The sequence below is a fragment of the Papio anubis genome, chromosome 1 (assembly GCF_008728515.1).
Source record: "Papio anubis isolate 15944 chromosome 1, Panubis1.0, whole genome shotgun sequence".
Lineage (NCBI taxonomy): Eukaryota > Metazoa > Chordata > Mammalia > Primates > Cercopithecidae > Papio > Papio anubis.
In genome coordinates this window covers 117,665,133-117,681,405 of record NC_044976.1, presented here as the reverse complement: position 1 = coordinate 117,681,405, position 16,273 = coordinate 117,665,133, and the positions used below count along the sequence as shown (strand labels likewise).

Here is a 16,273-nt window from a genome sequence, read left to right as displayed (position 1 = left end):
GGTTTCCTTGTTCTTCCCTCTGAGATTTTGCTGCTCCCGTGTGATGCATCACGTGAGGTGCGGTGGGGCTTGGTGCAGGAGCTCTGCCTGCCTGGCACCTGTAGCTGTAAGAAGGGATGGCACATATTGTTGGCTACAACACAACAGGGCCTCTATGCTTGTTCAGTTGAGAATGCTAGCCATCCGATTCCCTCGTCTCTCTTCGACCACTCCTTGCTGCCCGATGGAGATATGTCCTTTCCCTTTCCTTCCCTGTGAAAATTGCCCCGGTGGTTCATAGGTGTAGGGTTTCACCAGGCTGAAAAACAAGGAGGAAGGGCTCTTGCCCCAGATTCTACCACCCTCCTTTCCCTCCCGTACAATTTTGCATTAACATATGGATGGTGTGCATGCCTTTCAAGAGCTGGACAGATGCTGGCTCTTGGCATTTTGTGCAGAGGACGGGGAAGGAGGGGTGCTGCATTTTTCACTTTACCCCATTGCCTGGGGCCACTCCGCCCTGATGCTAGTGCTGATCATCGGTTCCTCCGGGTTTTGAAAGTGGTGGAAACCTGTTCATCTGGGCCAGAATGTTTTTCTCTTTTCCCGCCAGAATGAACACTGATACTATATCCTTTGTGATAATCAAATTCAACTGATTAATGATGTGTAAACTTCCTGTGTAGGAAAGAAGCCATCTTAATCCTGGGTGTTACTGTCATCATTGCTGTCACACCCAGGTGCAGAGGGAGACAGCTTCCCCTGCACACACTCTGACCCCACAGCAACCTCCTCACCTGCTTCAGTTCTACTCTGTCCCTGATGTCCCTGAGACTGGATTGTGTTTGTTGTTTGTTTGTTTGTTTTTTACTGTTGCTTCTTTGGTTGGTTATTGACTATGTCATCGTTGAAGTCCCCAAACTTGTCCTGATTTGTCTCCACTTCTCAGGTACGTTGAGAAGAATAAGAGGGCCAGTGACTAAAAGGGAGATGGAGGGAAGGAAAGTGGCTAAGGAGGTGGAAGAATAAAGGAAGAAAGGATGTGATTCAAAGGAGAGAAGGATAAAGAAAGAGGAAGAGGCAGTTAAATCTGGGGATGTGGGATAGTACACTTCTACTTTTTGAGCTGAAGAGGAGGTATATTTTGGGGGAAGTTCACACTTGTTCCCTTTACTTGCCCAGGAACCCATGGTGTGGCTTCATTGTGCGATTTGAAAGGGTGAAATGCAAGGTTATTAATGACCAGAATGGCCAACACACTTATAGCCAGGTGTGTCCTAGAGACCTTCAAGGAAATTGGCACTAAAGCTGGTGGAGGCTGGATGCATTTTTGCTTGCTCTCCCCTGCTCAAGGCCATTTGGTAAGGCATGCAAGCCCTTCCAGATGCCCCTCAGGGAATTTCCCGAGTTCTAGGGAATCCCCTGCATGGGACTGTGCAAGAAGGAGGTAACCCAAGTAAGCTAGGGCTCTCCCAAGGATTGGCACCCCATGCTCCAGTACTCTGCCGTACCACTGACAAGGCCAGTTCAGGCTGTTTGATTTGGTGGAAACGTAGGGACTTTCTTGGCCAATTTCCTGATAGCAGGCCTAGCCACTAATCAGTTGACTGTGAAGAAATTTCCTCACCAATAAAATGGAAATAGCCACCCCGCCTCGGGTTTCTGATGAGTATTAAATGAGGTAATGTACGTCATATGTAGCTCATGTTGTACATGCCTGAAATAAGGTAGAGCTTATTCAGCTTTCAACCACCCTTCCTGACCCTCCCACTACTCTGCTCACCCCCCAACCTCGGTTTCATGCTACTCTTCTAAGTTGGAGATGGTGATACCTGGAAATGAAAGGGAAAGGAGGAAAGTATGTATTAACAGAAACCATACCTCCCTCCAGGTTAAGCATTAAAACATTTATTGCTTGTTTCATTGAACTGTGTGAAGAAACAGGAGAGTTAAAAGAAAAGAAATCCTTTCTCATTTAGGAGGAGAAATGGAGTTCTAGTAGTTAAAAGAGACTCTCAAGATAAAAGAGACCACAAATGTTCAGAATCAGCCACTGAGATTTGGAAAAAGCAAATAACATTGTCTGTCCTCTGGCGTATGATTAGGACAGAAAGCTTCTGGTTGGGCCAGTGACTGTGCAGATTTTGATGACATGAAGAAGACAATAAGTTGGGCATTGTGAGAAAGGGAGGCAGCAGGACCTGGGCTTATGCCCTTGTCACCTTCTGTATGAAGCCAGGAGGGTGGAGCTTGATGACATCTCCTAACAACACCCACATGCACATCTCTGTCATCCTTAAATCACTGAGTCTTGGACTTCAGGGTCTCCTTGTGCCGGTCCACAAGGGAACCAACCCACTCCACGGTTTTCTGCTTGGCTTCCTCCCAGCTGTAGAGCGGCTCATACGCCAGATCTTGCTGAGCCTTCTTGTAAGAAGGTGAACACGCTATTTGACAATGTCACTGTGTGACGATTGAAGGGCGGCCCATAGGTGCAAATTGGCCTGAGCAGGAGACTCACTATTTCCAGCAGGAAACCCATCCAGTACATCAGGGCTAAAGGAAGGCTCCATCTGGAATCAAGGCAGAGGTCAAACTCTTTGCTCAGGGTGTAATTAAAGTTATCATAGCTTTGGTGAGATGTGTCATCTGAGATGTAGTAGAACTGCCCTCAGACACTTAGGGCCTTCTTGGGGTCCCGCAGGGCCCTCAAGGCCAGAATGTGGGCCCAGGCCACATTGCCAATATAGACTGGGTTGACTGTGGAGAACTTGCCAACACTTGACAGGATCCCATTGTTGTTCAGGGCCTCATTTATATTGGCAGTAAGAAATGGGCTTCCTTCTCCATAGATATACATGGGTCTTAAGACACAAGTGTAAAAGGTATCACTGTTTTTCAGAGTCCATCCATTAGCTGCCAGCACAGCCTTCTCAGCGAGCTTTTTGCTGTGTGGATATGGAGCAGACCATGTGTTTTCCAGAGAGTCTTGTTCATGGGCATTCTCGATGATTTCCTTGTAAGAGTTGGGCCCGGCTACCTCTAGGGCACTGGGGTAGATGAAGACTGGTACACTAGCTTGGACACAGGCCTCCAACAGGAGCTGAGTACCTGCCCACAAAGAGCATACTGTCAGTGTCAGGAAATATCCCTAAGGGGGTCCAACCACGTACACAGATCCATGTGCCCCACTCCTCACTCCTAAGTGCAGTGGTTGTAACAGACTCGGGATACATTCTTCTGTGGCTCTGACTGACACTGGGCCACGCTACAACCACAGGAAAAACACAAAGATGAAAAGAAACTGACATGTGGATTCTGGAGAGCAAGAATTTTTAGACTTTTGGGTTTCATGTATGTGTCTGTGTGTGTGTGTTTGTGTGTGTGTGTACCTTAATTTTGGAAAACGACCTCGGGTTATCACTTTTTGTTTTGTCACGTAGACATTGAATAATTATGATTTTTCATCAATACCATTAAATACAGATCATTTAAAATCTAAAAATACTCTGAGTGTGTGGCTAATCCCAGTTCTTAGGCACAAAAGGGTAGTGGAAGAATTCACATGATACACACACAAATACATAGTATGCAGGCAATATACACTCTTCAATATACATGAAATTGTTCATATTTTTCTCATTTTGTTGAGTACTAATAAAACTTTGTCACAAGGACCATCTCTGGACATTGAGCAAACCATGGGTTGTGGGAACATGCTGGAGACCCACACTCTTTTCTTGATTGTGTGTTCCCTGGGAAAGAGGCTCCCAATTTAAAGTCTCTGTGCAATTTGAATTTCTGGAGAGAAATTCAAATTGCACAGTCTCAGGTTTTTAAAAATTAATCCAATGAGGGAGAAAATTTGGAGTTAGTTGGCCTTCAAGGGGGAATTGATCAACATTGTGAAGTATTTTCTAAGCCTGGGAGTGATAATGGTTTTCGGAAACAGATGTCTCTAACTGTCTTTCCATCTAGAAGACATCTAACAGATGTCTTCCCCTGTCATTTCATATCCCCTGTTGTACGGAGCTGTGGAGAGCAGGAATTAAAATAAAAAACTGGTTACTCTTAGCATCCTCCTTTCACTGTAGAGGTATTTAGAGGTATGGGTAAGTAGCAACTGGAAAGGGTTTTTTTTTGTTTTTTGTTTTTGTTTGTTTTTGTTTTTTGAGATGACACTGGCGACTCAAAAGCAATTAGTTGCTTTAGAAAAGGAGTTTGAGGCTGGGTGTGGTGGCTCGTGCCTGTAATCCCAGCACTTTGGGAGGCAGAGGTGGGTGGATCACCTGAGGTCAGGAATTCAAGACCAGCCTGGCCAACACGGTGAAACCCCATCTCTACTAAAAATACAAAAAAAAAAAAAAAAAAAAAAATTAGCTTGGTGTGGTGGTGGGCACCTGTAATCTCAGCTACATTGGGAAGCTGAGGCAGGAGAATTGCTTGAACCTCGGAGGTGAAGATTGCAGTGAGCTGAGATCATGCCACTGCACTCCAGCCTGGGTGACAAGAGTGAAACTCTGTCAAAAAAAAAAAAAAAGAAAAGGAGTTTGAGTAGACTGAATGTGGAGGGCCAGGCCGGGGGTTGGGGTGCTGTAGTGCTGAAGAGACTCTGGAGATCAGAGAGTGAGAGTGCATTAGAAGATTCCTTAAGGAAATGTGTCTGAATTTAAAGTAGGTTGGAAAGTGACAATTCAGAAAGACCACCAAGCATTTAAGGGATGAGGATTGAATGAGGGTGCACTTTGGGCACCTGGCTGGAAACAGCTATGTCATAGCAGACCCTGTGGTAAGCTGAACAGATTGCATTCTGGTACACTGGGAAACTCTTCTTGTTAAAAAAAATATTGTGGGAAGGCATGTGCTAGATAATTCTGTCCTGACAGACCTCTGTGAACCAGCTTTGCTAGTTCTCTTGAGAGGACTTCTTCTTGGAGGTGAGCAGGAGGGCTCTGAATGTTCTTATCAGCCTGCACACAAGGTTCAAAATGATGACTATGGTGATACCTGGAAGGTCTGATTCTGGTCTGGGGAGCCAAGGGGTAACTGGATTTCAAGAGTCTGAAGTCAGAGATTAATTGACTTTTGACTGGGGCCACATTAGAAAGAGCTTCCACAGCCTTTGGAGTCACACAGGAGTGAGTTTAAAGTTGAACTCTCCTACTTACCTACTTACTCACCTGTGGGACTTTGGACAAGTTGCTTGTCTTTGCTCAGTCCTAGTTTTCTCATCTATGAAACTGAAAATAGCAGCCTTGAGTTCCCCCAGTTGGTAGTGATCAGCAAAGGCACTTGGCCCAGAGCACAGCAGGTGTTCAGTGGAGAGACTTCTCTTTCCTTCCTGCCCTTCTTTCTGATCCTCATTTCCCCACCTTGGTCCATCTCCTCCCCAGGCCACCGTACCGTTGACATTGACATTCATGATGGACTTTCTGTGAGGGACACCGGAGACATCAATGATACAGGAGGTGTGGATGACGACCAAGACGTCCTGGAAGGCTCTCTTCAGAAATGGCTCATCCAGAATGTCTCCTTCCAGCACTGTCAGCTTGGTCTTGTTCTGGAGCTCTGTGTGAACACAGGTCAGGTCATAGGAATGATTTCTGGATCTGGTTGGGAAGTTTTCTGATAAAGGTGATGTTACACAGGTGTTCGAGGATGGTTAGAGCGGGGTGTTAGAGTGGAGGGTGTACATTCCACGGAAAGAAGAAGCAAACAAAGACACAGAAATCAGCATTGTAGCAGTTTACTAGGAAAGCAAACATCTGTTTCTACCATGTCTCATTTCAGAAAAGTAATCTGAGAAATGACCTGTCAGGTGTGCCTAGAATATAAGCATTGCTAGAGTCATGAGAGACTCACCACATTTCTTAAGGGGCCTAGGGTGATTGTGGAGAGTTGGGTATAAAAGGGAAAAAGTGAATTCAATTTTGTAGGTAATGAGGAATCATATATGGAATCATGATTTTGGGTCTGCAGCATCATGTCAAAGAAAAATGCTTATTGATATATGGAATAAAAAGAGAAACAGGCCAGGTGTGGCAGCTCATGCCTATTTCTTTTCGCATTGTAAATATAAATAAGCAATTTTTGGAACGTTGGGAGGCCAAGGTGGGTGGATGCCTTGAGCCTGGAGGATGGAGACCAGCCTGGACAACCTGGTGAAACCTCGTCTCTACTAAAAATACAAAAATTAGCCCTGTGTGGTGGTGGCATCTGTCTACACTCTTTGCTACTCAGGAGGCTGAGGCAGAAAGATGGATGAAGGATGGATGGAGCCCAAGAGGTGAAGGTGGCAGTGAGCTGAGATTGCACCTCTGCACTCCAGCCTGGGGGGTAGAGCAAGACCCTTTCTCAAAAAAAAAAAAAAAAAAAAAGAAAGAAAGAAAGAAAGAAAAAGAGAGAGAGAAACAGAGGCAGAGTTGTGGTGTAGGAAGTTAACCTTGGCTTGAGGATATAAAATGGACAGATACAGGTGATATGAGAAAGCCAGGTGATCAAATGATTAATTAGAATGTCTATGCCAATGTTTAAATGAGGGCTGGAACCAGAGTCCAGCAGTGGAAGCAGAGGAGGGGAGAGATACACCAGGTATGAATTTCAGACCCTACCTTGAAGGTCCTGGTACCTATTGGATCTGGGCTGAGAGGAAAAGAAGATAAAATCACCCCTGTGGTTTCCTGCTTGGGCAACTGGGAGGAGAGTGGAGCCATTACTAGGAAATTGAGGATGGGTGTAAATGATGAATTTCATTGAAAAACTCTTATCAGATATCATCAAAAGCAGATAGCAACGCTGAAAATGAGTTAGCCACTGATGAACTAACATCCCAGATGTCTAGTGTCTAGCCAAGGGCAGTGGATATAACATCCATATCTTCAGGCTTCTCTGAAATTCACAGGAAGTGACGCTGCCAGTAAAGTTGTCAGCTGGAATTAGCCCCAAAATGAACACCATGCTACATGGAGCTCAGATAAATACTCTACTCTCATTTGTGCTTTATAATCTGCATACGGCCCACAGCTTGCTTCTTTCCCTTTACAGCTATCTTGTAAGGTAGGTATTTTGAGTCCCGCTTTATTGGTGAGGAAACCGAGGCTCGGATAAGTTAAAGGACAGATCTAAGGTCAGGCTTCTAGTAAGGCTCAAACCTGCCCACCTCACCTCAAGCCTTGTACTCTGTACCTCAGGTGCAGGACCGGCTGTTTAGAATCAACTTTTCTGAGAAAGAGTAAGAATAAGCCAGTTTAACTGAAGTTGGCAACAAAGGCCAAATATTGTTAAGAGTGAAATTCAGGTGAAAAACTCAAGGCTGGAGAAATTCCTTTCTGCGGTACAGGCGGGACCATTTACTCTCCTAATGCCTGTGCCGTGTTTTGTCTACTCCCAGCCCCTTCCCATAGTCAGGCACCTCCAAGAAGGGCCTGCAGTGGGAGGAGTCAGGGAAGAGGCTGCTGGGAAGACGTGGTAACAGCCTGAGAGTGGAATTTTCTGTTTGTATTTCCCCCTCTTCTCCCTTCTCTGCTGCCTTCCTCTGCTTCTCCTTTGTTGCCGACTTTAGACAGACTGGCTCAAAGAAATTGCTATTTCAAAGCGGAAGAAGTCCAAAGCGGGGAGAAAAGCACTGTTTGCAAACGAGTTTGCAGGGATCAATAGGCACCAGGAAAGGGGACTTTGTTGATGGAGCTATAGCTTCCTCCTTCTAGAAGCTGCTAGACTAACTACTGCTTAAGCACACAAATGCTGCACTAGACTGCGTGTGTTCAAATCCAGATTTGCCATATTCTAACTGTGGAACCTTGAACAAGTTAATTAACCTCTCTCTGACTGTCTCCTCATCTGTAAGAAAGGAAGATGATAAAAAACCGATCTCATAGGGTGGTTATGGGGAGCAAATGAGTCGACACATGCAAAATGTTTAGCACAGTGCCTGACACAGAAAGAACACTGAATAGATTCTCTGTTTTTATCTTCATGCAGGCCCCCACTCATTCATTATACCTTCTGAATTTTCACCATAGGTGAACGGTTCCCTTAGGCTGAGCATTATTTTTTTTTCCGGTATCAGGTGTTAGAGCGCGAATATTGGTGAGATATAAAGATTACAAACATTTAATATTGGTTGTATGTTAATATTTGTTTATCAAAGACACCATTAAAACAGAAGGTGGAGGAAATGGGACTTTTGAAGAGGCCACTCTTCTCTGGGAGAGTGAAAGAAGAGATTGTTGGGTGTGGTCTCTGAGTGCTGTCAAGTGGGAGCTTTTCTGTGGGCAGGGGAGGACCCTCTGGGCAGCCAAAGCCCACATGTAGACACACAGTCCCCCCTGGGGACACACAATCCCCTGGGTTGGGGAGGTGGACAAGGAATTGGTTTGGGGCACACAGAGAGGCAAAGAGAGAGACTGAAGACCCACTTTGCCAAGCATCAACCCAATGGCCAAGTGATGGAGCCTCTGGAAGGAAGCTCTGGCCTGAGCGCTGCTATACATTGATCAGATGGCATTGGTGAGTAACTTTATGTTTCTAGACCTTGATGGGTTCATTGTCCAGTTAGATGTGACCCATTTTGTACCTTCCTCATGGAGTTTTTTTCACAAGGAGTTGCTACAGCAAATTCTGCCATCAATTTCTTTGGGGTATTGAGCAACAGAGAGAAATGATTTTTGTTGTTGTTGTTGTTGTTGTTTGTTTGTTTTAAAGCCATTTATAAGAAATCTAAATGAGGCATGTCCGACCTCATACTGCCTCTTACTCTGTCTCTGCTTTGTACTGTGCACTTGAGCACACTCTCTCTCTCTCACCGATGCCCTCTCTCTCTCCTATTCTCTCTCTTTCTCATTCATTCACTGACTTTCTCATTCTCTCTTCTCCTCATTTTTTTCTCTCTCTTTCTGACACACACACACACACACACCCCACACACAAACACTTACACACTCATCTTTACCTTCGTTCCCTTTTATTTTCCCTTCACTAAAAATCCTAAGGAGGCTTCCAAACAAAACAAAGTCCAGCGCAGTCTAGAGAGGCAGGACCCACTGGTGAGGTCTTTAGGGTAATGGTGTCCTTTGTGAATGTTGCAAAGCAATCGCCAAGACAAAAAGCTTCAGACATAAAAGAGTTATAGACAAGAAAGAGAACAGGTGTGGGATTTTCTTAATAGAAGAAAAGAGGCCTGGAGGCTGAGGTGGCTGCCTCTCAAGTTCTGGGTCAGGGCCAGAATCCAGTCTCTGGACCCCCCATTCAGTATATTTCACACTATGACATTTTATACTCTTTAATGTTTCCTTTTTAATGACTTTGGATGTGGGATTGGCTTAGATTTGGCTACAACTTTCCGTAACTTGCTAGACAAGGTCCACCTCCCCACACAACAGGGTTTAAGCTGGAGCCACACGACTATGACTCAAGTTTACTTACTAGAAAATTCCTCCCTCAGTCCTGGTCTGAAGGCCTTGTCCAAGGCCCTGATCTCCTTCAGCTCTGTCTTCTCCACCAACAGGCAGATGATCCTCTGACCCAGAAACCCTCCTGCTCCTGTCACAAGGCAGCTCCAGCCCGTCATGGCCAATCCAAGGTAGCAGGAAACACTCGCCAGGAAACAGAAGATGCTAGGGAGAAGATATTACTCTATGGTGACCCTAGAGAGGGCTAAAAAGGGAGATCAGATATTTATACACTCACACAGATGCCTTTTTACTTCCACCCAATTTTTTTTTGCAAAAATTCCATATCCCACCATTGCCAGAAGTAGCTGCAAGAAAATGAAAAAGCTCTAACCATTAGTTAGATTATTAATAGCTGAAGAGAGTAGTCAGGGTGCTGGTCACCTCATCCTTTGAGGCAAGCCTGGAGCTTTGTGCACTGTGGCTTCTGGCTCAGTCATTATCACCATGAACTCCTGCCACAAACTCATTGCTCTCTGCTCCTTCAGGATCCCTTTACTCAGAAGAACAGTGACCTTTAAGTTTTATCTCCCAGGAACAGAATGAGAAGTTTAATCTCCCAGGAACAGAAAGAGAAATTCAAGGCTGCAATGTGATGAAGAGTCTTGGGTTTAGACTTAACAGGACACTGGTCAGTTGATACCAGCTCTCTGGGATCTGCAACCTGTGAAGTTAAAGTAGACTGGGAGAACTCTTCAAGTGCAATGTGAACTCTGACCTTGCGCAGTAAATACATTTGGGAGGAAACCCACATTAGCCCATTATCTCCTCTCTCAGACTATCATTTGAGATGTTGCTCCTGTCTTGCAAGGTTTAGAAATGTTGACAGCTCCAATCACTAAGTTTTATGTGAGGTGACTTTCTCTCCTACCCAATATATCCAAAACCTCAGTTGCAATTTTCCCCTGGAGAGCTTTGGATTCCTAGACAAAGAACATCATTGGAGGGAAGCTATCTAGTGATAACTGCTTAATTATATGGCCTGTACCACAAGAGTGGGGATTTCTGGTTGTATGACCCAATGACTCTTACCATAGATGTTTGAACTTATCCTGTATTTTTGGCTGCAAAACCATTCTCAGCAAATTCCTGAACTGAATATGCTGTGAATGCTTCTGTAGTCTATGCCTGACAACTGCCCAGTATCACTACCATAAGCTCCCCAAAACACTTTCCTCTATTTTAAAAAATCAAGGTGTAATTTATATGTATTAAAATGCCCAGATCTTAAGTATTCAGTGCCAATGAACTTTGACAGTTACATATGCTCATGTAAGTACCACTCAACGAAGATATAGACCATTTCCTTCCCTCCATAAAGATGTTTTCCAACTGTTCCCTGTTATTTCCCTGCCCTCCGCCCAATCAGTCTCAGAGGCAACTACTTTCTGATTTTTATTCCCACAGAATTCCCGTTTTCTATTTCAATTTCCTATATTTTCATAATTTATTCTTCTAAGACCTCTGTGGTTCTGGATATATGTTTAAATATAAAATCATTTTAAAATTTAGCTTTCTGCATAGTGTACAGAAAAATTAACTACTGATTTTCTCTATTGTTTGTTCATTTTTGTATTTCATGATTTTCATTATTTTTGTAATTGGCTTACATTTATTAACTTTGGGTTTATTTTACCCTTCTTTTTCAGGGTTCTTTTGATGAAAGCATAGATAATTGACTTTACTCCTTTGCTCATTTCCACTACAGGCATTGAAAGTTGTCAGTCTCTCTCTAAGCACTATGTCAGCTGCGTCCCACATTTTGAGGCACTGGGTCATCATCACTCAGTTAATGAACTTTTTCTTGTGAATTCGTTTATGACCAAAGTGTTACTCAACATATGATGCTTGTTTTCTAGGATTGGGAGTCTTCTAGATATCTTATTGTTATGGATTTCTAATTAAATCCTATTGTGGCCAGAGCATATACCCTGTGTGATTTTGATCCTTGGATATATATTGAGACTTGTTTTATGGTCCAGCATACGGTCTATGCTGGTGAAAATGCCATAAGCACTTGAAAATAATGCTTTCTGAAGTTGTTGGAAGTAATACTCTACAAATGATTTGGTTTGAAACTCCACCCTGGGTCTTGCCCTCCTCCCACATTGTAGACATTCATCTAATACTTGGAACCTGACTACCAGTGCTTCAAACCCACTTGCCTAGAAAGGTTGACCCTGTGCTGCAAGCTGTAGCAGCTTGTTCTCTGAAGCTGGCAGAACTAGCTACAGGCCCTGGGTCTTGCTGAGACTTGTGGAGCACTATCTGAGGCCAACCAGGTGCATCACATGCCTTTGCCTGCTGTAGCAGATGCTGGAGTACACCTTAGGTAGCCCTCATCTCCTTCAGGACAGTATCGCTCATTCCCTCAGCTGTTGAGAGTTCTGGAGGCTGATAGATTTCAACCAGTGTCTCTCTTGGAGTCTCTGAGTGGAACCAATAAATATAAGCTTTCTTTAAACCAATACATATCTCGCTTTCTTTAGGAACATGAGAAATAAAACAAAGGGCAAGACTGATGTGAGCCAAACTACCAACTTTCTTTTATTTTTAAACAACTTTACTGAGGCATAATTGATATAACATTCACCTGTTTTAAGGCACAGTTCAATTATTTTTAGTAACATTTTAGAATTGTGTGACCATCATCACAGTCCTGTTTTGGAACATTTCTATCATTCGTAAGGAATCCCTCATGCTCATCAGTTGCCACCCCTTATTCCAAACCCCCCAGCTCTAGGAAGCCCATAACTGATTTTCTGACTCCACAGATTTTATTTTCTGGACACCATATAAATGGAATCATATAATATGTGGTCCTTTGTATCCATCTTCCTTCACTTAGCTTAATATACTTTTATGGTTCATCTATGTTGTAGCACGTATCAATATTTTGTTCCTTTTAGGTGCCAAATCCCATTAAATTGTATGGATGACTCCCATTAGTTTATTCACTTATCAGTTGATAGATATTCAAGGTGCTTCTGCTTTTTGGACTATTATGAATAAACTGATATAAATATTCACGTTCACGTGTCGTGTTGACATACATTTTTATTTCTTTGCGGTAGACAGGTAGGAGTGACACTGCTAAGTCATATGGTAAACGTATCTTTAATGTTTTAAGAAACTGCCAAATTGTTTTCCCGTGTGGCTGCCTGTCCCATCAACAATGCATGAGTATTTCAATGTTTCACATCATTGTTTTTTCACTTCCTCCAATTGTTACTGTCTTTCTTTTCTATTATAGCATTCTAGTGGGTAAGAAGTTGTATCACATTGTAGTTTTGATTTGCATTTCCCTGCTGACTGATGATGCTGACCATCTTTTCATGTGCTTTATTGGCCATTCCTATACCTTTTTGATGAAATGCTATTCAAATATCTTCCCCATTTTAAAACTGGGTTATTTATCTTTTTGCTGTTTAATTGTATTTTATATTCTGGATACAATTCTTTATCAAATACGTGATTTGAAATTGTTTTCTTAGTCCGTAGCTTATCTTTTCATTTTCTTATTGATGTCTTTCAAAATGCAAACTTTTTAGTTTTGATCATTTTAGTTTTGATCAAATGCAAATATTTGATCTCATTTTTAAACTTTTTCCCTTTTACCAGGAAAAGTTGGGGTTTTGCCTAATTCAAGATCATGAATATGTTAATCTGTGCTTTCTTCTAAGATGTGCATAATTTAGCCCTTACATTTAGACCTATAATCCATTTTGAGGGAATTTTTGCTTATGCATGAGTTAATGGCCTAAATTCTTATGGTCACTTGATTTGGACAAAAGTAAATTCAATGAAGGAAAAGGATAGTCTTTTAAACAAATGATACTGAGACAACTGAATTGTCTACATGCTCAGGGAATTTCAGCATGCTATGTAAAGTGAGGCCCATCTGAGCCATACCCTATTGGCATCAGAGTTTTTGCAGACTTTCTTGATATGATAACCATGTGTTAAATAATATGCTGTAGCTAGTTCTCTCTTCCTGTTCCACAGGCAGCCACACTGTCCTGTTTTGCTCCAATCACATCCCTGAGACAACATGGTAGAGCTGAGGGCCTGAATAAACGGATTTGGCTGTATTGGGTGTCTGGTCACCAGGGCTACTTTTAACTCTGGTAAAGTGGATATTGTCGCCATCAATGACCCCTTAATTTAGCTCAACTACATGGCCTACATGTTCCAGTATGATTCCACCCATGGCGAATTCCATGGCACCGTCAAGGCTGAGAATGGGAAGCTTGTTGTCAATGGAAAGCTAGATCCTACCAAAATAAAAAATGGCAATGCTCTTACTGAGTACCTTGTGGAGTCCCTCAGTGTCTTCACTACCACGGAGAAAGTTGGGGCTCACTTCCAGAGGGGAGTCAAAAGGGCCATCATCTCAGCCCCCAGTGCTAACGTCCCCAGGTTTCTGATGGATGTGAACCATGAGAAGTATGACAACAGGTTCAAGATCGTCAGCAATGACTCCTGTCCGACCAACTGCTGAGCACCCCTGTCCAAGGTCATCCATGACAATTTTGGTATCGTGGAAGGACTCGTGACCACAGTATATGCCATCAGTGCCAGTCAGAAGACTTTGGATGGCCCCTCTGGGAAGCTGTGGCATGACGGTCACCAGTCTCTCCAGAACATCATCTCGGCCTCTACTGGTGCTGCCAAGGCTGTGGGTGAGGTCATCCTTGCCTAAATGCAAGGACCCTATGAATCCCCTATGGGAATAAATCCTCTGGAAGCACTTTCCTTTCTTATGGCACTCTGCACATTTACTGTGCACAGCACCTAACATGTCTCATGTTTTATCTCCCCCGCTGGACCACTAAACTGGGAGCAGAAATGGAAAATCAGAAGTATTAGGCCTTTGTCCAGCCTGCAGACTTGTTTTGTTAGTTTGCATGCTTTTCCCCCCACAAAGTTTAATTTATTAAGAAAATTATAACCTATGACACACACACAGAAAATATGAGAATATGGTATAATAATGTGTATTTGGGACATATCACTAAGAACGAACAGATTTGCTGCTGACACTTGTCCACCCACTTTTTAAGGTGTAAAATATTACACACACAGTTTGAACACTACCCCATGCTGCAGCAGGTCTTCACACTACTTTTTCCAATTTACAGTTAGTCATTAATATGTAGAAATCAAGAGATTTCACATAAGAGTTGGCCTCTGGCCACTTTCCTGCCAGTTCTCACCAGGCCGTCGTGGGCTCCGTGCCCCACCCCAGCACTTGGACCCTGCCTATTGGGTCTGTGACTGACTCTTGCACCTGAGCGCCCTCATCTGCCCTCTGTACACGCTTCCTAGAAGGTGGGGGCAGAGAGCACCTCATGCCCCTCATCCTCCTCTGCACCACTGCCCAGGCTGTGCTCCCTGCCTGGACCCAGGAATCCAAGTCCTCATTCAAGCCCCATGGGCTCCTGTGGCTTTTCCCAGTGACTTCAGCTTAGCTCTGTTCTCTGTACTCATATACACCTCGTCCTTAAGCTGGTGGCTGAGTACTTGCCTGAGGGTTCGTTCATTCCCTTGCCAGGTACTTGCAGAGCCACCTAGGTGGAGAAAAGGACCCAAAAGTCCCCACCAGGTCAGATTTCCTTGTTCTTCCCTCTGAGCCTTTGACGTCCCCATGTGGTGCATCGCATGAAGTGCAGCGGAGCTTGGTGCAGGAGTTCTGCCCACCTGGCACCCTCAGGTATAAGAATGGATGGCAGATTTTGTTGGCTACAACACTTCAAGGCCTTTTTGCTTGTTCAGTTGAGACTGCTGGCCCATCCGATTCCCTCGTCTCTTTCTTCGAACACCCCTTGCTGCCCGTTGGAGATAGGTCCTTTTCCTTCCCTTCCCTGTGAAAATTGCTCTGGTGGTTTTATAGGTGTGGGGTTTCACTAGGCTGAAATACAAGGGGGAAGGGCTCTTGTCCCAGATTCCACCACCCTCCTATCCTTCTCATGCTGTTTGTCATTAATATACAGATGGTGTGAATACCTTACAAGAGCTGGACAGATGCTGCTCTTGTATTTTGTGCAGTGGCCGGGGAAAAATGAGTGTTCCTTCCATTTTTCACCTTTCCCCACTGCCTGGGGTCACTCCGTCCTGAGGCTGGTGCTGATCTTCTGTTCTTTGGGGTTTTGAAGGTAGTGGAAACTTGTTCATCTGGGCCAGAATGTTTTTCCTTTTTCCCTGCAGAATGAACACTGAGATAATCTCCTTTGCAGTAATCAAATTCAGCTGATTAACGATCTGTAAATTTTCTGTGAAAGAAAGAAGCCGTTTTGATGTTGGGTGTGACTCTCTTCATTGCCAGGTACAGAGGGAGACAGCTTTCCCTCCCCACACTCTGGACCCACAGCAACTTCCTCACCTGCTTCAGTTCACTTCTGTCCCTGATGCCCCTGACTGTGTTTTTTTTTTTTTTTTTTTTTAACTATTGCTTCTTTGGTTGGTTAATGACTACATCATCATTGAAGTCCCCACATTTGTCTTGATTGGTCTCCTCTTCTCATGGAAATTGAGAAGAATGAGAGGGCCAGTGATTAAAGGGGAGATAGAGGTAAGGAAAGAGGCTAAAGAAATGGAAGAATAAAGGAAGAAAGGATGTGATTTAAAGAAGACAAGGAGAAATGAGAGAGAGGCAGTTAAATCTGGGGATGTGGGATAATAGACTTCCACTTCTTGGGCTGAAGAGAAGGTACATTTTCGGGGAAGTTCACGCTTGTTCCCTTTACTTGCCCAAGAACCCATGGTGTGGCTTCATTGTGTAATTTTAAAGGGTAAAATGCAGGGTTATAAATGACCCGAATGGCCAACACATGTATAGCCAGGTG

General features: G+C 43.8%; 2 pseudogenes across 1 annotated transcript; one reads left to right on the top strand and one right to left on the bottom strand.

Moving 5' to 3' along the window:
- Positions 1-1,865: 1,865 nt before the first annotated feature.
- Positions 1,866-9,617, bottom strand: LOC101019912 (annotated as a pseudogene). Its single transcript, XR_001893049.3, has 3 exons — positions 9,403-9,617; positions 5,383-5,547; positions 1,866-3,090 (listed from the first exon to the last, which is right to left on the bottom strand). The product of XR_001893049.3 is annotated as a 3 beta-hydroxysteroid dehydrogenase/Delta 5-->4-isomerase type 1-like (transcript).
- Positions 9,618-12,962: 3,345 nt separating this feature from the next.
- LOC101020619 lies at positions 12,963-14,416 on the top strand (annotated as a pseudogene).
- Positions 14,417-16,273: the final 1,857 nt, after the last annotated feature.